General features: G+C 38.0%; 1 pseudogene; it reads left to right on the top strand.

Annotated features, from left to right (window-relative positions):
• The first annotated feature begins 230 nt into the window (after nt 1-230).
• LOC129692719 (non-histone chromosomal protein HMG-17-like) lies at nt 231-14,800 on the top strand (annotated as a pseudogene).
• The last annotated feature ends 10,932 nt before the right edge of the window (nt 14,801-25,732 follow it).

The following is a 25,732-nucleotide window of genomic DNA, read 5'->3' as shown; positions in this document are numbered from 1 at the left end:
GAAGGGGCAGGGGAGGAAATGAGGGAAGGAGGGCAGAATTGGGAGGGAATGAAGAAGGGGGCTACACAGCTAGGATACAAAGTGAATCAAATGTAATTAATAAAAAATATTTAAAAACAAATGATAATCTCTGAGCCAACATTACTGCAGCACAGGCTGCAGGCCAAGAAGGTTGTGGGTCATTGTTTTTGTGTGAGTTAGCATCCTAGTCCTCCAACTGGGAGCCTAGAATGTTACAGAAGATAATTGGTTCATACTCCATAACCTGCACTTATTTGGATTCCTCCTCAGTGTCAATCGTAAGTTCTAGAAAGTTTCCACTGCACTAGATTTCTATAGTGTCCCTCCGATGCTCACCTGTTTCAGTTCTCTCTACCTACCCGTACCCTCTCCCTCTGGCCTATCCTCCTCCACCTGATTTTTTTCTGTTTTCATCCACACCCATCTCCTGTCCGTCCACACCATAAGAGGGAGCCCATACCCAACACTTCCAGAAGCTTAGAGATTACGGTAGAACAAAACAAAACTGACAAAAAAAAAAAAGCCAATGAGATGATTACTAGTGATTTCTGCTGTACTCATCGGATAGGCGGCAGCGGATGGGAGCAGATACAGAGACTCAAAGCCAAGCATTAGGCAGATCTTGACGAACCTCCAGAAGAGGGAGAGGAAGAACTGTAGAAGCCAGAGGGGTAGAGGACCCCAAGAGAATACAGCCCACAAAATCAATTAAGGAGACCTCATAGAGGCTCACAGATAATGAAGTCACAACCAAGGATCATGTCTAGGGCTGCACCAGGGTCCTTGCATACATGCTTTGATTCTTTGGCTTAGGGTTTTTGTTCAAGTCCTAACAATGCAAATGGGGGCATCCCTCACTCATTTACCCATTTGCCTGTTAATGGGATGTTTCTTGTCCTAGTGGATTGCCTTGTCTAGGCTTGATATGAGGGTGTATGCCTAGTCTTACTGCGTTTTGTTATCCAGAATTCTGTTGATATCACTGGGAGGACAGATCTTTCCTTAAGGAAAATGGAGATGTGGATATGGGAGAGGGAAGACAGAGCATTACAAGGAGAGGAGTGAGAGAAAGCTGTTGTCAGAAGATATTATATGAGAAAAGAATAAATTTTTAAAATTAAAAAAAGCAAATATCTGGGTTGTTTCCAGCTTCTGGCTATTACAAATAAAGCTGCTACAAACATGGTTGAGCAAATGTGCTTATTGTGTACTTGAGCCTCTTTTGGATATATGCCTAGGAGTGGTATGGCCGGATCTTGAGGAAGCACTATTCCTATTTGTCTGAGAAAGCGCCAGATGCCCCTCAACTAAAGAATGGCTACAGAAATTGTGGTACATCTACACAATGGAATATTACTCAGCAATGAAAAAATAAGGAAATCATGAAATTTGCAGGCAAATGGTAAGAATTGGAAAGGGTCATACTGAGTGAGCTGTCCCAGAAGCAAAGACACATATAGTATATGCTCACTCACATAGACATATAATATAGTAGAAACCTACTAAAATCTGTACATCTAAAGAAACTATTCAAGAGGTAGGGCCCTGATTAAAATGCTTAATCCCCATCCTGAAAGGAAAAGAGGATGGACATCAGAAGAAGAAGAAAACAGGAAACAAGTTAGGAAAGTGCCACAAAAGGCCTCTGAAAGGCTCTGCCCTGCAGACTATCAAAGCAGATGCTGAGACTTATGGCCAACTGTTGGGCAGTGTGCATGGAATCTTATGAAAGAAGTGGGAAATAGTAAGATCTGGAGAGGACAGGAACTCCACTAGGAGAGCAACAGAACCAGAAAATTTGAACACAGGTGTCTTTCCAAAGACTCATACTCCAACCAAGTACCATGCATGGAGATAACCTAGAACCCCTGCACAGATGTAGCCCATGGCAGTTCAGTGTCCAAGTGGGTTACATAGTAATGGGAAGAGGGACTGTCTCTGACATAATCTGATTGGCCTGCTTGTTGATCACCTTCCCCCGAGGGAGGAGCAGTCTTACCAGGCCACAGAAGAAGAAGACAATGCAGCCACTCCTGATGTTATCTGATCAGATTAAGATCAGAAGGAAGGAGAGGGGGACCTCCTCTATCAGTGGACTTTGGCGAGGGAAGGTGGGATTAGGAGGGAGGAGGGAGAGGTTTATGGGGGGATAAAAGTGAATAAAGTATAATTAATAAAAAATTAAAAATTAAAAAAATCAAATATAAAGGATCTATTGCCCATGCAGTTTTCAGTTGACATATTTAAGTCATTTCATGCCCAATATGATAAGTATGCTGAATACAATAAATATATCAGTTACATTATAGTAAAATGTTTCAAAAACACTATGAATGAAAATTACCTGTATAACTCCAAACTAAAAAGAAAGAAATAAAAGGAATATGGACTATTTGGTGGTTAGCTTTCATTGTCCACTTGTGTGGATTGAGAACTAAGTAGACGGCTCACCTCTGGCTATATGTATGAGGGTATTTTCACTGGTTTGATTGAACAAGAAAGATGTGCCTTTTATGTGGGCAATAACTTCTCCTGAGGTATGATCCTGAACTGAATAAAAAGAAAAGATACCAGTGGAGTTCAGAGCAACCCTTTTTGCTTCCTATTCAATCCAGATTTGAGGAGGAGCTGGGTCTCAGATGGATGTTTCTGCTACCATTACACCTATACATTTCTATGTAGTTATACTCTTCTTGCTATAATGAATCTTATCAAACTATAAGCCAATATAAATTCTTTCTTTTAAGTTTCTTTTTGTGAAGTATTTGATTGAAGCAATGAAAAAAAGGACTAATAAAGAAACCATAATTTAGATTTCCATTTTTTAATTGATTTGGTGAAAGAACTTTATGCCATTGTATAATCACCTTAGTTTTCCATTTTGTAATCTAGAAAATGATTACAGTTGGGGATTTAATGAAATAATTAGAGCCATTCTCAAGCAAATATTTAAACCTCCAACAAATCTCTCTCTCTCTCTCTCTCTCTCTCTATATATATATATATATATATATATATGTGTGTGTGTGTGTGTGTGTGTGTGTGTGTGTATGTATGTATGTATATCCAGCTGGGTGGAGTTTTATAAGCACCTTTGCCTATTTGAAGAAGGTGATGTAAAAATGATCCAGGTGTTAGGAGATTAAAGGCAGAGGGCAAAATGAATCATCACACCTAAACATGTCACTTTGTATCTTTCACTCCCTCTCAGAAAACGAATCAAATAGAATGTAACTTGAGACCTTGAGAAGAATGAAAACTACTCCTCACATAAAACATGACACTTTTTTATTCTTGATAATTTTCCGACCTTTCAAGATTTATCTTTGCATAAAGTCAAAAAGAGTGATGAATCCCAGGCTGTAGAATTATAAACATAATTCAGAATCAAATGAAATTCAACCTATGGCTTGTAATAATGGTCTATTATTTATTTGTTTTTTTTTAATTGTCAAAGCAATATTTAGACTTCCAATCATTTTCTTTGATTGATATTTAATATAATTGTAAATTACATAGGTTAAAGAGAAGTAGAGGATTCATTTCCAAAAAGCATGGTATTTACTCTATAATGATATTATTTTTTTTAAATAATATCTTTAAAATAATACAAAACAGGACATTTTAATAATATCTGTATTTCTTATGGTAATGGAATAAGGGAAATTAATAATAATAGGGAATGATATACAAAATCATCTTTTAAAGTTTTCATTGTTTTGCTAGAAAAATGACAATAAGGAGGTAAAGGTGTTGCTACCAAAATTAATGCCTGAATTGGACCCCGGGACTTACATAGTGTAGAGGAGATCCTACTCTTGAAAATTGTCTCCTGACCTCTGTGATGAAAGAATAGTAAAGACACTCAATGCACAGTCTCCACGCAGAGCTCCCACAATAAGGGACAATAGAGAAAAATGCCTACGTTAGTTTGGTATTAATTTGATAGGAGTAAATGGGAGTTAAAACCTTTCCCAACTTACACTGTATCTTTATATATAAGGTTTTTGGTAAATTACAGTTAATTATTTTTCCTACAACATAAATTATTCCTGAAACCCTCATGGTAAAAGGAGAGAAATGACTCCCATAAACTGTCCTCTGAACTACACACAAACACACACACACACACACACACACACACACACACACACTTGCATACATCCCTCTAATAACTAAATAAAATTTAAAACTATTTTAATGTGATATTTACATATGAACATATTGCAGCCTAAAATGTAAATTTGAGCTACTGTCACCAGTTAATCTGTGCTTGAACTACAATTTAACATTAGATGTATGAATATGAGAAAGTTACTATTTATCTGAAATCTTTTAATTTTATTATTAGAAACCTTTTATTTTACTTTTGAGATTGTTATAATTACAGCATCTGTTCCTTCCTTTTGATCCCTCCAAACTCTCCCACATACCTCTCCCTAGCATCCATCAATTTTATGGCCTCTTCTTTCACTAATTATTATTGCATGAATATATGCATATGTATATGTACATTATATACATATATATACATATATTTCTAAATATAACATGAAATCTGTGTAATGTTTCTTGTGCATATGTTTTCTTTTTGTCAAGAAAAGTTCTACTTTAATCTTTTTTTCTATCACAAGTCTGTCTTGCTCAAGCACTACCCAGAATATCATTGTCATCCAGTAAATTTTACTGTTATTACTAATAATAGTTTAGACATTTGTAAATCTTGTGAACGGAAATAATTCTGAACTTTAAATATACTTTACTAATTAAGAAAAAACTTCTATAAAACAAATACTTTCTTGAGTAAAATGGACAAATACATGCAGTCTATTTTACAAATGACCTTTACTGTTGCAATTAAAACCCTTTCATCCTTTTTACTCCTGTCATTTTCATTTGTATAGCTGTCATTTTTGATCAAATACATATAGAATCCCATCTAACTTCCATCCTGAACAAAACCACTCACAGCCTCCCAAATCTAAGCTTTTATTGCAGAGAGTGTACGATATTAAATTCAAAAGACATTTTCTACCACCATAACAATAATTACAGTACCTTTGGGAGGCATTAACTTCAAATGGAATGAATATAAAATCAAAAGACCGTTCTTGCTTTACATTAGTGATTTCTAACAAGCAGCCCAAGCTTAACAGTTATTCATAAAATAGTATTCACTTATGTGATGGGAATCTCAAAGGCTCGGTAGCACCTTCTAGACTTTCATTCACTGGTTATTTATTTGAACTCTTTATCGTCACTTTTTAATGTACTGTGTGGAATCTGCCTCCCTACTAATAACCTCAGTTATGTCACCCAGCCTGTTTAGTCTCAGTTGACATATTTCCCTTGACCAGACTAATATTCTTCCTGCTTTTATTTTGCTACCTGCACTGTGATAAATTTTGTACTTCCTATATATTTTCACCTTCCAGTCTTTTCTTGAGGAACAACATTTCAACATTTTTACAAAATGTTAGGAAGTAGTCTCCATATCTCTGTTTTATTTTCTATATGTCATGATAAATATTTATAAAATATCTGTTGATTTCAAAGAGGCTAAAACATTGGCATAAGTCACAGAAAAGCTAACAATATGCTGTGAGTTCCTATGACTTAACCTGCTACCCTGCTGTGGACTTAACCTGTTTAAGCTTACTCAGCTGTTCAAAGATGAATGCAATAAACCTTACTCTGCCATGTATTTTTGGATCGGCCTTTACACCTAAGCTAATATCAAGTTATGTGCTCTTCCTTTCCCCAACCAAGAAAAGTGTGTGTGTGTGTGTGTGTGTGTGTGTGTTGTGGTAATTATTTGCTGGAAACAAACAACAGGTCGGAAGCAGATAAAAACAAGTATCAACCATAATATTGCATCCAGGACTGATACTGGTTGGTAGCATCTTTGGCAGTGCTGTTTGCATCTCTGGGTTATGTGGGAACGGTAACATAACTTTTTCCACTGTAAACTCAGGGACTTAGGTAAAGAATTCCTCATTCCTTCCCTATGTTGTATTCTCTGTGCTGTTGAACAGATGCACAGTAAAGCCCAGGGTTTGGGACAGACACAGGGACAGGGGCAGATTCAGACACAGACAGATCAGATAGGTGCCACAGTGACATTCAGGCAGATACAGACAACAGACAAGCTACTAGATAGACCAATAGTCACACACACACCAAAAAAAAATGACAGGAGTAAGGCACAAGGAGAGAAGCAGATAGTTCAAGTTGGACCTCACTCTTTTTTTTTTTAATTACACTTTATTCACTTTGTATCCCCTCCCCCATGGTTCTCTCCCTCCTCCAGTCCCAATTCTTCCCTTCCTTCACCCTCTGCATTGCATGCCCCTCACCTAACTTAGAGTTTAGGTGAACAAGACCTACACAAGAGTCTCTATTTAAAATATTTCGGGGCGGAGCCAAGATGGCGACTAGCACACACAGTTTCTGAGCTGTGGAAAAGCTAAACCTCTGAGTTGGTGAGTGGAAGACCTCTAACCCAGGAAAACAACGGTGAGGCTTTCTAAACAACAGGGAACATTGCAGGAGGTGAAAACTTTGGTCTCAGGTCACCCAGGGACTTGTTTGGGGAAGGTGAAAAACGATCCTTTGATCTCCTGGCACTCCCCTCCCCCAGACCTCCCTCCTCCTCAGCACAGCAGACTCATCTTTCTCAGCTCAGACCTAACTTTCTGGGGTCTGCAGCCACTGAGGCAGAACTCCAAGCCCTTTAGCAGCAAATGCCAGCAGTACCTGTCTCCTGTCAGGAGTCCTGGATTCGTGTGGCAGCTGCACCATCCTCCCAGGTCCTGAGTCTGCTAGACACCATACTAGCGCCACAGGATCCCGATCACTGACATTATGGCCCGCCCAATCACAAAGTGACAGAGAATATGCTATATACTCACCAAAACCAGGCAGAAATGCCATACAAGCTAGGCACAGCAGACGCTGGGCTTCCCAAGCTTGGAGAGCACAGTGAAGAGACCCCAGGACTTCCCAGAAAGCATCTGGACTAGCAACCCAGTCTCCAGTTACAGCGGGACTTTCTAACCTGGCGGCAGAGCAGCACTGAGCTGGCGGGGCACATCAGCCCTCCAGTTTAAGACTAACCAGGGCCAAACCAGAGAAAAGAGAGCCTAGTTACACTGATCCCTACTGACATGACCACCTTGAAATCTCCAGCTGCAGCAAGACCTCATAACCTGGCAGTGACAGCAGCACGAAGCTGGCGGAGCACATCAAAGAAGCAGGGCCAAACCAGAGAGCAGTGTGCCCGGATACCCCGATCTCTGTCAAGTGACCTGACTATAAGTGAGTGCACCCTTTAGAATCTGCAGATCCCCAGATCCTGGGTCCTTCTAAAACAGAAGCCAGGCATCGAACCCCCTCCCACCCATATACCCACTTTGGGAAACAGAGGAGCACTTGGGACATTGAAGTTCCTTCTCTGTGGGTCTATTTGAGGAGTTAAGGCAGTTAATACCAGAAATTGCGCTGCTATCATCACTATCACCTCCGAAATATACAGTGCAGAGCCCCTCCCACACACTCGAGGGTTCAACATTAGCCTTCACTCTGTCCCTCGAGAAACATGCCCACGCACACTTCCACACACACACACACACACACACACAAACACACTGCATACTTTTCTCCCACAGGTACAGGGACCTCTCTCAGCTTCCTGAAGAACTCTCCAGACGCCAGAGACAGACAATACCAGTCTGATCTGCAGAATCCAAAAACAAACAGGGAAGGTTTCAGAAAAGCCAATGTCCAGGAGTAGGCGAAAGAACACTTCCAACATAAATCAGGACATCATGACTTCACCAGCAAACCCCAAAATTGATGGATACTCCAATTCATCAGAAGCACAGGAAAATGACTTTAAAGCCATGATTACCCAATAATTTGAGGCTCATAAGGAGGAAATGAAAAAATCTTTCAAAGAGTTGGCCAGTCAATTGGAGGTAAAGAAAGAAGAAATAGACAAAATCCTTAAAGAAACACAGGCAAACATAACCAAACAAATAGAGACACAAGTAGAGATGAAATTAGTGACATATAAAAAGGAAATGAACAAAGAAATAGAGACCATCATAGCGAGACAGGAATCCAAATTCAAACAGATGAAAGAAATGGTGCAAGGCATGAAAACAGAATTAGAATCAATAAAGAAAACACAAAATGAGAAAACCCTTGAGCTGGAGAACTTGGAGAAAAGATCAGGAACAACAAAAGTAAGCATCACCAACAGAATACAAGAGATGGAAGAGAGAATCTCTGGAGCTGAAGACACACTTGCAGAAATTGATACTTCTCTCAAAGAAAAAGTAAAATCAGAAAAATTCCAATCACAAAATATCCAAGAAATCAAGGACACCATGAAAAGACAAAATCTAAGAATAATAGGAATTGATGAAAAAGAAGACTCCAGGCTCCAAGGTCCAGAAAATATTTTCAAGAAAATCATTGAAGAAAATTTTCCCAACTTAAAGAAAGAGATGTCCATAAATATACAAGAGGCCTACAGAACTCCAAATAGACTAGACCAGAAAAGAAACACATCACGTCATATCATAGTCAAAACACTAAATCTACAGAACAAAGAAAAGATATTAAAAGCAGCCAGGGAAAAAGGCCAAGTAACATATGAAGGTAGACCTATCAGAATCACACCGGACTTCTCACCAGAAACTATGAAAGCTAGAAGGGCCTGGGCAAGTATCATGGAGACTCTAAGAGATCACAAATGTCAACCCAGACTACTATACCCTGCAAAGCTTTCAATCAACATAGATGGAGAAAACAAAATATTCCATGATAAACTAAATTTACGCAATATCTACACAGCAAACCAACCCTACAGAAGATACTAGAAGGAAAACTCCAATCCAACGAAAACGAATTCACCCAAGAAAACGGGGCATACAGATAATATCCCAACAAAAATGAAAAGAAAACAAGCAATGAAACAGGATATGATCAACGACTCCATTACAAAAGGAACTAACATGTATTGGTCACTACTATCTATCAATATCAATGGACTCAACTCACCAATAAAAAGACACAGGCTAACAGAATGGTTGCAGAAACAGGATCCAACATTCTGTTGCACCCAAGAAACACACCTATGCAACAAATATAAACACTACCTCAGAGTAAAGGGCTGGAAAAATGTTTTTCAAGCAAATGGATCCAAAAACAAGCTGGAGTAGCCATCCTAATAGCTAATAAAATAGACTTTCATCCAAAGTTAATCAAAAAAGATAAGGAGGGCCACTATATTCTCATCAAAGGGAAAATCCACCAAGAGGACATCACAATTTTGAATATCTATGCCCCAAATACAAGAGCACCTACATTCGTAAATGAAACAATATTAAAGCTTAAATCATACATTGATCCAATACCTTAATAGTGGGAGACTTCAACACCCCACTCTCATCAAGGGACAGATCAACTAGACAGACACCAAATAGGGAAATAAAAGCACTCACAGAATCCCTAAATCAAATGGACCTAATAGATGTCTACAGATCTTTTCACCCAAACTCAAAGAGTACACCTTATTTTCAGCACCGCATGGAACCTTCTCCAAAAGAAACCATATAGTGGGTCACAAAGCAAGCCTCAACAGATACAAAAGAATTAAAATAATACCTTGTATACTATCTGACCACCATGGACTAAAGCTGGACATCAACAAAAACAGAAACAACAAAAAGGCGACACGCACATGGAAACTAAACAACTTACTACTCAACAACAGCTGGGTTAAGGAAGAAATAAAGAAAAAAATTAAAGACTTCCTAGAATTCAATGAAAATGAAGGCACAACATACCCAAATTTATGGGACACATTTAAAGCAGTGCTCAGGGGAAATTTTATAGCACTAAGTGCCTGCAAGAAGAAATTTGTAACATCATATACAAACAACTTAATGGCCCAACTGAAAACCCTAGAAAAAAAAGAAGCAGATACACCCAAGAGGAGCAGAAGGCTGGAAATAATCAAACTCAGGGCTGAAATCAATCAATTAGAAACAAATAAAACTATTCAAAAAATCAATGAAACAGAAGCTGGTTCTTTGAGAAAATCAACAAGATAGACAAACCCTTAGCCAAACTAACTAAAAAGCAGAGAGAAGGTATCCAAATCAGCAAAATCAGAAATGAAAATGGGGACATAACTACAGACACTGAGGAAATCCAAACAATTATAAGGTCATACTACAAAAACCTATATGCCACAAAACTTGAAAATCTAAATGAAATGGATAATTTTCTTGACAGATTCCATTTACCAAAATTAAGTCAAGATCAGGTAGAAAGAATGAATAGCACTATATCTCGCAAAGAAATTGAAGCAGTCATCAACAGTCTCCCCTCCAAAAAAAAGCCCTGGGCCAGATGGCTTCAGCACAGAATTCTACAAGACCTTCAAAGAAGTGCTAACACCGATTCTACTCAAACTATTCCACAAAATAGAAACAGAAGAAACACTACCAAACTCATTCTATGAAGCCACAGTCACCTTGATTCCTAAACCACACAAAGATCCAACAAAAAAGAGAACTTCAGACCTAGCTCTCTTATGAACATTGATGCAAAAATACTCAACAAAATACTTGCAAACCGAATCCAAGAACACATCAAAGATATCATTCACCATGACCAAGTAGGCTTCATCCCAGGAATGCAAGGGTGGTTCAACATACAGAAATCTATCAATGTAATCCACCACATAAACAAACTGAAGAGAAAAACCACATGACCATCTCCTTAGATGCCCGAAAAAGCATTTGACAAAGTCCAACACCCATTCATGTTTAAAGTCTTGGAGAGATCAGGGATACAAGGCACATACCTAAAGATAGTAAAGGCAATATACAGCAAGCCTATAGCCAACATCAAACTCAATGGAGAGAAACTTAAATCAATCCCACTGAAATCAGGGACAAGACAAGGCTGCCCACTCTCTCCCTACCTCTTCAACATAGTACTTGAAGTCCTAGCCTGAACAATAAGACAACTAAAGGAGATCAAGGGGATACAAATCGGAAAGGAAGAGGTCAAAGTGTCACTATTTGCAGATGATATGATAGTATACATGAGTGACCCCAAAAATTCAACCAGAGAACTCCTCCAGCTGATAAACACCTTCAGCAAAGTGGCAGGATACAAAATCAACTCAAAAAAAATCAGAAGCCCTCCTGTAAACCAAAGACAAAAAGGTTGAGAAAGAAATTAGGGAAACAACACCCTTCACAATAGCCACTAATAACATAAAGTACCTTGGTGTGACTCTAACCAAGCAAGTGAAAGACCTGTTTGAGAAAAACTTCAAGTCTCTGAAGAAAGAAATCGAAGAAGATCTCAGAAGATGGAAATATCTCCTGTGCTCATGGATTGGTAGGATTAACATTATGAAAATGGCTGTCCTGCCAAAAGCAATCTACAGATTCAATGCAATTCCCATCAAAATACCAACTCAATTCTTTACAGACCTTGAAAAAAAGATTCTCAGCTTCATATGGAGAAACAAAAAACCCAGAATCTCCAAAATGATCCTGTACAACAACAGATCATCTGGAGGTATCTCCATCCCCAATCTCATGCTGTACTACAGAACAATAGTAATAAAAACTGCATGGTATTGGCATAGAAACAGAAAGGAGGATCAATGGAACCTCATAGAAGACCCAGAAATAAACCCACACACCTATGAATACTCAATATTTGACAAAGAAGCCAAATCCATTCAATGGAAAAAAGACAGCATCTTCAACAAATGGTGCTGAACCGACTGGATGTCTACATGCAGAAAAATGAAGATAGATCCATATTTATCACCTTGCACAAAACCAAAGTCGAAGTGGATCAAGGACCTCAACATAAAACCAGATACTTTAAATCAATTGGAAAAAAAAGTGGGGAACAGCCTAGAACTCATTGGCACAGGAGACAACTTCCTGAACAGAACACCAACAGCACAGGCTCTAAGAGCAACAATCAATAAATGGGACCTCATGAAACTGAAAAGCTTCTGTAAAGCAACAGACACCATCATCAAAACAAAACGACTGCCTACAGATTGGGAAAGAAGTTTCACCAACCCTTTATCTGACAGAGGGCTAATATCCAGTATATATAAAGAACTAAAGAAGCAGAAAAGCAACAAACCAAGTAATCCAATTAAAAAATGGGGAACGGAGCTAAACAGAGAATTCTCGACAGAGGAATATCGAATGGCAGAGAAACACTTAAAGAAATGCTCAAACTCATTAGCCATCAGGGAAATGCAAATCAAAATTACCCTGAGATTTCACCTTACACTCATCAGAATGGCCAAGATCAAAAACTCAAGGGACAACACATGCTGGAGAGGTTGTGGAGAAAGGGGAACCCTCCTCCATTGCTGGTGGGAATATAAACTGGTACAACCACTTTGAAAGTCATTCTGGCGCTTTCTCAGACAATTAGGAGTCGTGCTACCCCAAGACCCAGCTATACCACTCCTACGTATATACCCAAAATTTGCTCAAGTACACAATAAGTACATTTGTTCAACCATGTTTGTAGCAGCTTTATTTGTAATAGCCAGAACTTGGAAGCAACCCAGATGTCCATCAACGGAGGAATGGATACAGAAATTGTGGTATTTTTACACAATGGAATACTACTCAGCAATCAAAAAGGAGGAAATCATGAAATTTGCAGGCAAATGGTGGGATCTAGAAAAGATCATTCTGAGTGAAGTATCCCAGAAGGAGAAAGACAAACTTGGTATATACTCGCTTATATAGACCTACAAGATATGATAAACATAATGAAATCTACACACCTAAAGAAGATAATAAAGAAAGTGGACAAGGGTGAAGATGATCAATCCTCATTTAGAAAGACAAATGGGATGTGCATTGAACTATGACAGGAGTCTACCGCAAAAGGCATCTGAAAGACTCTAACTAGCAGTGTTTCAAAGCAGACACTAAGACTCATAACTAAACCTTGGCAGAGTGCAGGGAATCATATGAAAGAAGGGGAGTTAGTATGATATGGAAAGGATAGGAGCTCTACAAGGACCAAATATATCCAGGCACAGGGTCTTTTCTGAGACTGACACTCAACCAAGGACCATCTATGGATATAACCTAGAACTTCTGCTCGGATGTGGCCCGTAGTAGCTCAGTAACCAAGTAGTTTTCCAAAGTAAGGGGAACAAAGACTATTTCTAACAGGATCTCAAGGGCAGGCTTTTTGACGTCCCCCCCAGGGGAGGAGCAGTCCTGTTAGGCCACAGAGGAGGACTTTGCAGCCAGCTCTGAAGATACCTGATAAAACAGGGTCAAATGAAAGGGGAGGAGGTTCTCCCCTATCAGTGGACTTGGAAAGGGGCAGGGAAGAGACCAGGGAGGGAATGTGGGGTTGGGGAGGGAATGAGGGAGCAGGATACAACTGGGACACAGATTTAACAAAATGTAACTAAAAATAAAAATAAAATAAATAAATAAATAAATAAATAAATAAATAAATAAATAAATAAATGTGATATTTCAAGTGAAATTGTTGCCTGATGCTCCCTGCTCAGAAGCTAAGAGGTGCAGTGTTTGTAGCACGGCAGTTAACCTTTGGAATGTCCCTATTCTGGCTGACCAGAAATAACACACATTCTAATTATTACCTCTAGGAAAAGAAATATTCAATGCAATAATAACATAACATATACCCACAAGTTTTAATGGACTTTGAAGTCTAGGACTGCCATTTTGGAGTTTTGGTAGTATCACTTGCAAAGAAACACACACAAACTAAAACATTATCTTTAGCCAGAAAAGGACACTTTTTGTTAAATTTAAGTTGAAACAGAATTGTGAAAACTAAATTAAAAGTTATTTTAATTAAAGGGAAAAGTTTACAGAAGCTTCCATGTGCTACTATATGTTTTGGTGTGTGTGTGTGTGTGTGTGTGTGTGTGTGTACATCTGTTAGGCTAGTTAAATGTAAGATGTCATTTTACTTTTGAGGTTTCTCTGTTTATTTTTCATCCAGGTGACCTATTTATTGCAAAAATTGTGATACTGAAATCATTTACTGTCATTGGTCTTGTGTTAATACATGCCTTTAATTCCCTAGTTTGCTGTTTACAAAATTGTGCAGAGTTTAGTGCATAAATGCTTAGTATTGTAATTTTCTTGATTATTTGTGAAAAGGAAGATGAGTCTTTTCCAGGAATGAGACACTTTGTCGGTTGTCTAATACCGAGTGATAAGACTTGAAGATTTATACAGGAACACCAAGAACAGACTCAGAAGGTCCTAAGGGCATGTTAAGAAAAGTATTCAGTAAAAACACTGCAATTGAAAACACACAGTAGAGCAGTGTGAAGAAGCAGCAAGAGGGACCCACCCCCAACACTCCCTCTGCCTGGACAAACCAAATGCTCACTCTGCTGCTATATCCCAGCTACCAGAGCCTATATGCCCCACCACCTCCACACCAAAAAGAAAGGCCTAAGGGGATGTTAAAGAAGATAAAGCCAAGGTGAATAAGGAGCCACAAAAAAGATCTGCAATTTGTTTGTACACCTGCTCCTCCAATGTCAGAAAGCCAATGTCTTCTCCTCCCTGGAAAGACAGGAGAGGAGATACCGAAGGGAAAGAAGGGGAAAGTTTATGCCAGTAAGGATGCAAATAATCCTGCAGAAAATGGAGATGCCAAAACAGACCAGGCACAGAAAGCTGAAGGTGATGGAGATGCCAAGTGACATGTATGTATTTTTGATAACTGTGTACTTCTGTTGACTCTACAGTTTGAAACACTATTTTTTTTTACTTTTTTATTATCATTTATTAGAATTTATATCTGGGCTGTGGCCCCCTCCCTCATCTCCTCCCACCCCAGCTTCCCTCCTTCTTCTTCCCATATGCCCCTCCCTTAGTCCACTAATAAGAAAGGTTTTCCTCCCCTTCTATCTGATCCTAGCCTATCAGGTCTCATCAGGACTGGTTGCATTGTCTCACTCTGTGGCCTGGCAAGGCTGCACTCCCCAGGGGGAGGTGATCAAAGAGCCAGCCACTGAGTTCATGCCAGAGACAGCTCCTGTTCCCCTTACTAGGAAAAACCACTTGGTTACTGAGACTATGGGATACATGTGAGTTTGAGTGTTAGGTCCTCTCCATGCATTGTCCTTAGTTGGGGTATTAGTCTCTGCAGGGTTCCCAGGGCTCTGTTTTTTTTTTTTTTTTTTGTTCTGTTGATCTCATTTTAGAGCTCCAGTACCCTCCATGTCTTTCTGTCTCCACTCTCCTTCATAAAATTCCATGCCCATCCCATGCCCTCTGCCCAAAGTTTGGTTGTAAGTCTCAGCCTCTGCTTCCATACCTCTATCAGTAAAGCCTTTCAGAGGCCATCTGAAAGACTTTTCAGGCCCCTATCCTGTTCCCTCTCTTCTCTTGCTTCCAATGTCTATTGTGTTTTTCCTTCTGAATGAGGATTGGGCATCTTCCCTAGAGTCTTCTTTATTGTTTAGCTTCTTTAGGATTATTGATTTTAGTATGTTTATCCTATATTATATGACTAATAGCCACTTATCAGTGAGTATAGTGAGTATATATCATGTGTGTCTTTTTGCTTCTGGGATACCTCACTCAAGATGATCTTTTCTATTTCCCACCATTTGCCTGCAAATTTCATGATTTCCTTGTTTTTAATAGCTGAGTAGTATTCTATTGATTAAGAGTACCACAGTTTCTGTGCCCATCCCTCCATTGAGGGAAATATAGATTGTTTCCAGCTTCTGACTATCAAGAATAGAGCTCCTACAAACATGGTTGAACAAATGTCCTTGTTGTACAATTGAGCATAATTTGGATACATGCCTAAGAGTATTATTGCTGGATCGTGAGGTAGCACTATTCCTAGTTTTCTGAGAAAACACCAGATTGATTTCCAAAGTGGTTGTACAAGTTTACATTCCCACCAGCAATAGAGGAGGGTTCCCTTTTCTCCACATCCTCTCCAGCATGTGTTGTCATTTGAGTTTTTTATCTTAGCCATTCTGAAGGGTGTAATGTGAAATCGCAGGGCTGTTTTGATTTGCATCTCACTGATGGCTAAGAACATTTACCATTTCTTTAAGTGTTTCTCTGTGATTCGATATTCTCCTATTGAGAATTCTCTGTTGAAACACTATTTTTTTATCAAGTTTTATAAAAATACAAAATTTGTTTTACTTTTATTTAAGCTATAATGTTAACAGACAGAATATTTCATTGTTTGGAGGGGAAGGAACTTGTGTCACTAACAAAATGTCTCCCCCGCTAGATTTATGAGGGAAAACATTTCTTCCCTGATAGTTTTGAAAGATTCCTGTTGGTTCCCAGAAGGGACATCCTGGTGTTCACATATGTGGTCACCGTCTGCGGCACAAAATGCCTAGTGGCACGGGAAAACTTTAAATTCATTTTTGTATCCTCCTTCCCCATACCATCAGCATTAACCTACCTCCCTTAAAACAGGATGACCTATTGGGATCTGACAATCAAAATTGGTTTTGCAGTCTATTGGGCGATCTGGACTTTGCAGTGACATCATTGAGAATCCTCAGAAGAGCGGTGGTTCCTTTTATAAAAATTTGGGGTCTTCAGACTGAAAATTTGCATTTTCATTTCCTGAAAGTCAGGGTTGGCTTGTGAAAAGTCGATAAACAACATCCTTGATGTGAAATGTCACACCCTAAGCTACTTTCCCCTTTTCAGCATTGAATAAAGATTTCATTGGGTTGTATAGTGGCTTTCTGATTTTGGTAGTCTATACAAGAAGGGAATTTGGAAGTTCTTGTATACTGTTAATGATTCTCTGCCCATGTCTTACCTGAAATACCATGTTTCCTTATGGAAAGTGTCTTTACTAAAGCTGGAAAAAGAAAATACAAAGTAGTCTGAATTTGTTTGCCCTGGTGTTTGGAGAATCATTCATTTGTTACCACATAGTAAAAAGGCATGTTAGGTGAAAAGTACAGATGTGTGTTCAGAACGAAGGCACCAGTGAAGCTATATGAAACAACATGGGTGAGTGATGCCAAGAACAATTCAGATTTATTATGTTTGAGATAATTAATGTTTAGACAACGTGTGTTCAGAAAGAGTATACATTTGCCAAATTTTCAGATATTCTTATTCTCAATTATGCTAATCAGCACAAGTTACAACTCACAGATTCAATGGTCATGACTTAGAGTACTTAAGGTATTATTAAATTTCATTGTCTCAATGTTACCTCTGACAGTGTTTCTTCCTTTGCAGATATTTTTAAGTCAATGCCCCTCAATTTTCATTTGCTTATTAAAAAATTCATTACTATAGATATTTTAAGTACATTGAAATTTTTTTCTAAAGTGCTTTTTCTTTCATGCAAAATGGTGTGCAACACTTCAAACCATACTTTATGTCAGAAATCATTTTCTAATTGTAGGGTTACTATCCAGAAGTGGCCATGCCTGGATGAAGTTGTTGGTAAAAATGGGAGTCTATATATCTCCTGAATATCTCCATTTGACCTACTGGCATCACCAAGTGATGTAAAATGGATAGATTAGGGGCCTACTTTAGGATGGACAAAACTCTTCAAAAAGAGTGCAGAAATTATATTATATGGCTATAGATGTTAATCACATTCCAAGTGGAAATAAGCTGTATGAAACAGACATAAATTTGCCTTCATTATTTTCATTGCAGACACAAGTAGAAAGAGAATATGTCAGTTCAAAGTATAGTGTATGAAGAACTATGAGTTTGAAGAGTTGTTAAAATGACAGTTAAATATGAGCTACAGAAGTCACAGAGGTGAAAGACTATTAGCCTTAGCAACACTGGAATAAAAGACCTAGTGGGAGCAAAATAAATATGCACTCCATTGACAAGTAATCTATACAACTTACATACAGTGACATCGATTTTTAGTTCTAAGGAGCCTTGAACTGGCACTGGAAAATATATAAATAATTTACAGATGGAGTTAAAGTTCTGAAAGCTATTTCTTAAAATCTGGAAGGATCTATGATAGGCAGAGTGGAAAAGCAGAGCACACTGTTTCAAAGATAGATAATAACATGTAACCCATCTGAATGTCAGAAAACAGCTCCAGGATATGGAACGTAAAATGTTTGAGGCTCAAAGAAAAATGGCAATAAAATGCAGCTTAAAATTTAGGATATAAGTAAAAGACACACTACAGTTAACTTGAAGTTAGTCTTTCTGAGATTATTCATTGAGCAATTTCCTGGCATTATTAGATTTAGGGTTTATTCCCTGGCATGGTTAGATATTTAGAAAACTTTGCCTGGGCATGGGTGGTCAACAGGAATTGAGAAACTCAAGGAGAAAAACGCCCTAAGGGGATGAATAACAGGACTTAAATCAGCAATGGCATCAGGAGGAAATAAAAGTAGATAGGTTCAAGGTCAGAAAAGGTGTTCTAGTCTTTCTTTTATCTACTATAGTGATTTGAATGTCATCCTTATACTCTTGGATTTGAATATTTGATCCCCAGTGTTGTTTGGGGAAAACAAATACTTTTAGGACTGAGCATCACTGGAGGAAGTAATATCACTAGGGGACAGTCTTGAAGATGTAGAGCCTTGCCTACTTCCCGATCTGTTTCCTAGGACAATGGCCGAAGTATGTTCAGCCACTTGCTGTATGCCTTCTCACCTTTATTGTCTCTAACACTCTGAAACATAAGTTAAAGCAATGTTCTTCCTTAAGTTGCTTTTTACCCGAAAGCTTCATTACTGATATAACTACTCCCAGTGTTGGTGGCATGAACTGTTGAAAGTGTGAATGAGACTTTAGAAAGGAGACATAAGAATACACAAACGCTGGCTTTCTTAAACTGGTAGTGTAGGTAGGGATGCTAAGATGATCCGTTCTTAACCTATCACTCTGAGTAGGTGGTTCTTCCAGGCCTGTACTTTTATGGAAGTTAATATGAGAATTTTCACTCATGATAAGGTGTTAATGTGTATGCCTCAACAAGGTTTTTCAAATACTATTAATTTTTGAAAAGGCTTCTAAATACTTACAAGCAATAATTGAAGACAAACAATAGGACAAACTGGACAAATTAAAGTGATTAGTAAGATGGTGAAGGGTCCTGGCAATCAATCTTATGTTGTCTAGGTGTTATGCCAGGTTCACGGGACCCTCAGAGACCACCAGGAGACGACTCGATGCAATTGCAAGAGAGCTTTATTACGAGAGCGATCGAACTCGGGACCCAAGTCTCACTGGCGCAGCAGTAGAGAAGTGGGACCCTGAGCTCTGAGTGAACAGGATTTTTAAAGGGAAAGTCTGTGAGCCGGGGGTTTCCATGGCAGCAAGCAGGGGGGCACAAGCCTTGGCGTTACAGAATTGGGTAAAGTTTAGCAGGGCGGGGTGACCTTTTCTGAGGCACATAATCACAATGGCTAAGGCATATATAATCACAATGGCTATTTTTCTAAACCATATCTGAAACATTGGGGAGAATTTTCCCACCTGATTTTCAACCGATTCCCATTGATTATTGCCAGGGAGTTTGTCTCTATTTTCTATGAAGCATTTATTCTCTGATATTTCCTGGAGGCTGTTGCTAGGAGAGTTAACTTTGTTTTCTGCCAGGTGTACATTCTGTGATATTTCCTGGTACCTGAATTCAGTTCCCAGTCAAGATCTTTATTTTAAAATGGAGTTATATTCAGGCTATCTTAAGCTCTTCACAGGAAAATTCATTTCGTCAAACAAAGGTAAACATAGATATTTTTGTTATGTTACAACAATGAAATATTTCCTCTCTAAATATTATTTTTTAACAATTCTTTGATAATTTCACACACTTTTTTTTGCATATTCATTTACCTTAAGTCTTCCTACAGCTACATTCTCCATCCTCCCTATCAATTTTGAGCCCTGGTGTATGGATAACCTACAAAATGTTACATCACTAAAATAAACAGAGTCTCCTCTCACAGCATCTATCACACACAAACAGATCTTCATCCAAGGGTGGGTGTATTTTTTTCCCCTTCTCTAGTGAGATTTTTGTCTGGTTGGAGCTGACATGGGTCATTACATGCTCTTGAAACTGTTCTGTGTGTATATGTGTAACTTACCCATTGAACTGAGAAAACAGTTTCCTTGATGTTGTCTGATATCTCAGACTCTTATAATCGTTCTGTGACCCCTTTCTTCCAAGATCCCTGAGTCTTCACAGTAGGCATGTGATATGCAAGATCTAACAACAACAACAAAATGGCATTATCAACCAATTTTCCTAATGAACATAGATGTTAATATTCTTAATTACGAACTTGCAAACTGAATTTAAGAATTCATCAAGATATTGTCCATTACGATCAACTGAGCTTCCCAAAGATGCAAAAAGGGTTAACATATGTAAATCAATAAATTCAATCCACCACAAAAATGTGGTTGAGACAGACACATGATCATATTACACACAGAAAACTCATCTGACAAAATCCAACAATACCTTCATGATAAGAGTCCTATAAAATCTAAGAATGCTGGTTGGGAGTGACGTTTTAAAAATTCACCTTTATTTAAATTTCTGGCTACCAACAATGTATCTTATTGCACTCTATGAAGTGGAAGTTTCTGGTCTTCTTGAAGACTGTTTTGTCATATATTTGCTGTAGGTTGGCTTGTAAGAGGGCAGATGATGTTTTGCTGTGAGCTCTCTCTTTCTAGGGGTGTGGCTTTGGCCAGTTGAGAACATCCGTGATGGACTCTGAGAAGAGGAGATATATAAAGGCCCACACACAGTGAAACATCGCTTTTTAGATTGACGTAGCTGCCCTGATCTTTGTGCTTTGTCACTCGACTCTGCAGAGAGAAATGTTCCAGAGAACTTCTCAGGGCAATCCAACTGAGTCTTGTGGCTTTCACTGACTTCTTGTTGCTGCTTGCTGTTAGCCTTTGGACTGTACTGCTGGTATCCTGATGACTGTGTTTGGTATTCCTCTAAAGACCCATTGACCCTAATTAGCAAGAAATAGATAAAAAAGGTCTACAGCCCTTTTCCCTACTAATTTCCTATCTAAGGTCAGAGGGGTGGGGTTGGAAGGGAGGTAAAGGTATTTAAGAACACTAACGTATTGTTTTCTTAACTACTGTTAACATAGCTCTGTTAAATACAGAAGATTCATACTGGCAGTTATGTTTGCGCTCATCTGTAACCTGCTTCTTTGGTTAAAGCAGAATTGTGAAGTCAATAATAAGCAGTATGTATGGCCTACATGGTGAACCTATGTTTCAGAAAAAAAAAAAAAATAGAAAGAAAGGAAATGTGGAAAGGGGAAAGGAATGAAGAACAAAAGGAAAGTGAAGTACTGGAAGGAGGGAGAGAAAAAAAGAAAAAAAAAGGTTCAATATTAATGTGAATATTATCATTCCTGAAGAGCAAGTCCCAAAAGGTTATCAGAAGCTCAGAAATGGAAATAGCACTTATATGTGTCACTTCAGAAAGCTTAATTCCTCCTAGATTATGTGCTGTGTATGCATAATGAAGACATACAGGAATAGGGCTTTATGCTGTTAAATTTAAATAATACTAACAGTCATAAGTTTCCATATATTTCCTGAGAAAATGAGACATACCCAGGCACTGTGCTATATAATTTAGCATTATCTGCATGCCTATACATCAGATTTTCATGATGATAGAGAATGCTTCAGTTAATACAAAGAAACTGAGACACACAAAGTCAAACGGTTAAGATTAGCAGGGTGATCTATTGTGGGTTTTTAAATTCCTTGTATCCAAGCTGAGTATACAAGTATTACCATGAAAGAGCATCATAAAGACCAATTACATAGAAATTGTTGTATCTATTTGGGTATATGAAGACTTTGAAAGAGATTTAAAATATGGATTAACTCTAAAAATTAATGGAGAGAGATTGGAATTCACCTAAAATAAACATTCTTTATACTCTCTGATTTCTAATTGTACTAGCCTGTAGCAACCATATATACTCTCTAGTGAGACATGTTTTATATTAATTATTGGGTTACACATTATTTATATATCTGTGTTTAGCTTAGTGTAGTTAGCATAATCATTAGACTTTATTCATATGGTCACGGATGGTTCTTGTTTTTAGGGCTGAATGACAGAGACATTATTTGTGTTTTCATATCATATCTTTTCAACTTACTTATCAGTGAATGTGTGAGTTATTTCCATCTCATGGATATTTTGAATAATGATGCAATGTTGATAAGAATGTCGATATCTTTTTAAGATCCTAATTTCAATTTCTTTGATATATACTAGAACTGGGATTGCCAAATTATATGGTAATTTAAAACTTTAATTATTTGATTTACTTTCATATTATTCACCATGGAAGCTGCAACAATTTACGCTTGCGTCCACATATTTCCATATTCAATACATCCCTGACAACATTAGTTAGCTTTTGTTATTTGCAATAGCTACTTCAAAAAGATAAGAAACCAGCTTTTTTGGGTTCTATCTTTTGTTTTCTTGAATATTGGAGTTAAATCCTTTTTACCTTCTAGCCGTTTGGAGAAATATCTAAGTTGGTAGCGTTTCAACTCATTACTAATGAATCAAGATGAAGAGAACGTGATAAAAAAAAAAAACATTGTATAAAAAGAATCAGAAAGATTAAAATAAGAATAACCTTAACTAGGAGAAAAGTAGTTCATTCAAAACTTTAAAATGTAGAAGTTACAGTCAGGAAAATATAAAATAAAAGGTGTCCTGCATTAATAGATTAAATAATGAAAATTAATATTAAAATATCGACACTACTCAATCTATTGATTTAACAAAAAATCTAGCAAAATTACAAAAGTAGTTTTTATAGAACTAAAACAAAATACTCCCAGAATGAGAAGGCATAATAAAAGCCCTAAAATACAGCAATTTTTGAGGAAGAACAAACTGAAGAGAACATACTATTATTAAAAAAATACTGTAATAATCCAGATACACATAACTGACATTAAGACGGATAGCTCAAAAGAATAAAACATTTCCCTGATGACTAAAGACATTGGGCATTTCTTTAAGTGTTTCTCTGCCATTCAATATTCCTATATTGAGAATTCTCTCTTTAGCTCTGTAAAACATTTTAATTAAATTTTTATTTTTTAAATATTAGTTACAGTTTATTAACTTTGTATTCCAGCTGTAGCCTGCTCCCTCATTCCCTCACTATCCTACCCTCCTTTCTTCATCTCCTCCCTGCCCCTTTCCAAGTCCACTGATAGGGGAGGTCCTCTTCCCCTTCCATCTGACTCTAGCTTATCAGGTGTCTTCAGGACTGGCTGCATTATCCTCCTCTGTGGCCTAGCAAGGCTGCTCCTCCCTTGGGGGGGGGAGGGCAAAGAGCCAGCCATTGAGTTCATCTCAGAAATAGTCCCTGTTCCCCTAGGGCACTCACTTGTACCCCATTTTTAATTGGATTAACTGATTTGTGGCTGGTTAAACTTATTTTTTTTTATTTAATTTTATTTTTTTATTATTAGTTACATTTTATTAACTGTATCCATTTAATATGGGAAATCAATTGGTTACTGAGCTGCCATGGGCTATATCCAAGCAGAGGTTCTAGGTTATATCCATACCTGGTCCTTGGTGGAGTGTTAGTCTCAGAAAAGACCCTGTGCCCGGATATATTTGGTCCTTGTAGAGCTTCAATCCTTTCCACATCATACTAACTCCCCTTCTTTCATATGATTCCCTGCACTCTGCCAAAGGTTTGGTTATGAGTCTTAGCATCTGCTTTGAAATACTGCTAGGTAGAGTCTTTCAGATGCCTTCTGCAGTGGACTCCTGTCATACATCCAATGTGCATCCCATTTGTCTTTCTAAGTGAAGATTGATCATCTTACCCTGTGTCTGCTTTCTTGTTTATCTTCTTTAAGTGTATAGATTTCATTATGTTTATCATACCTTGTAGGTCTATATAAGTGAGTATATACCATGTTTGTCTTTCTCCTTCTGGGATACTTCACTCAGAATGATCTTTTCTAGATCCCACCATTTGCCTACAAATTTCATGATTTCTTCGTTTTTGATTGCTGAGTAGTATTCCATTGTGTAAAAATACCACAATTTCTGTATCCATTCCTCTGCTGATGGACATCTGGGTTGTTTCCAGGTTCTGGCTATTACAAATAAAGCTGCTACAAACATGGTTGAGCAAATGTCCTTGTTGTGTACTTGAGCAAATTTTTGGGTATATACCAGCAGTGGGTCTTGAGGAAACACTATTCCTAATTGTCTGAGAAAGTACCAGATTGACTTCCAAAGTGGTTGTACCAGTTTACATTTCCACCAGCAATGGAGGAGGGTTCCCCTTTCTCCACAACCTCTCCAGCATGTGTTGTCACTTGAGTTTTTCATCTTGGCCATTTTAATGGGTGTAAGGTGAAATCTCAGGGTCTTTTTGATTTGCATTTCCCTAATGGCTAATGAGTTTGAGTATTTCTTTAAGTGTTTCTCTGGAATTCAATATTCTACTGTTGAGAATTCTCTGTTTAGTTCTGTTCCCCATTTTTTAATTGGATTACTTGGTTTGTTGCTTTTCAGCTTCTTTAGTTCTTTATATATACTGGATATTAGCCCTCTGTCAGAAAGGGGGTTGGTGAAGGTTCTTTCCAATCTGTAGGCAGTCGTTTTGTTTTGATGACGGTGTCCTTTGCTTTACAGAAGCTTTTCAGTTTCATGAGGTCCTATGTATTGATTGTTGCTCTTAGAGGCTGTGCTGTTGGTGTTCTGTTCAGGAAGTTGTCTCCTGTGCCAATGAGTTCTAGGCTGTTCCCCACTTTTTCTTCTAACAGGTTTAGAAGAAACCTGGTTTTATATTGATGTTTTTGATCCACTTGGACTTCAGTTTTGTGCAGGGTGATAAATATGGATCTATTTGCATTTTTCTACAGGTAGACATCCAGTTAGACCAGCAAATCAAAATGACCCTGAGATTTTACTTTACATGCATCAGAATGGCTAAGATCAAAACTCAAGTAACAACACATGCTGGAGAGGATGTGAAAAATTGGGAACTGGAGGTAGGAATGTAAACTTATACAACCACTTTGGAAATAAATCTGGTGCTTTCTCAGACAATTAAGAATATTGTTTCCTCAAGATCCAGCTATACCACTCCTAGGCATATATGCAAAAGATTCTCAAGTATACAACAAGGACATTTGTTCAATCATGTTTGTAGCAGCTTTATTTGTAATAGCCAGAAGCTGGAAACAACCTAGATGTCCCTCAGGTGAGGAATGGCTATAGAAACTGTGGTCAATCTACACAATGGAATATTACTCAGCAATTAAAAACAAGGAAATCATGAAATTTGCAAGTAAATGGTGGGAACTGGAAAAGATCATCCTGAGTGAGGTATCCCAGAAGCAGAGAGATACAAAGGGTATATACTCAGTCATAAGTGGATATTAGACATATAATATAGGATAAACATACTAAAATCTGTACACCTAAGGAAGCTAATCAACAAGGTGGACTCTGGCTAAGATGCTCAATCCCCATTCAGAAAGGCAAAGAGGTCTTACTATTTCCCACTTCTTACATAAAATTCTATTCACTCTGCCCATCAGTTGGCCATCAGGCTCAGCATCTGCTTTGACAGTCTATACTG

The sequence above is a fragment of the Psammomys obesus genome, unplaced genomic scaffold, assembly GCF_907164565.1.
Source record: "Psammomys obesus unplaced genomic scaffold, mPsaObe1.curated_primary_1811, whole genome shotgun sequence".
Taxonomy (NCBI): Eukaryota; Metazoa; Chordata; class Mammalia; order Rodentia; family Muridae; genus Psammomys; species Psammomys obesus.
Note: the sequence above shows the minus strand (reverse complement) of the source record. Positions and strands in the feature narration are given on the sequence as shown.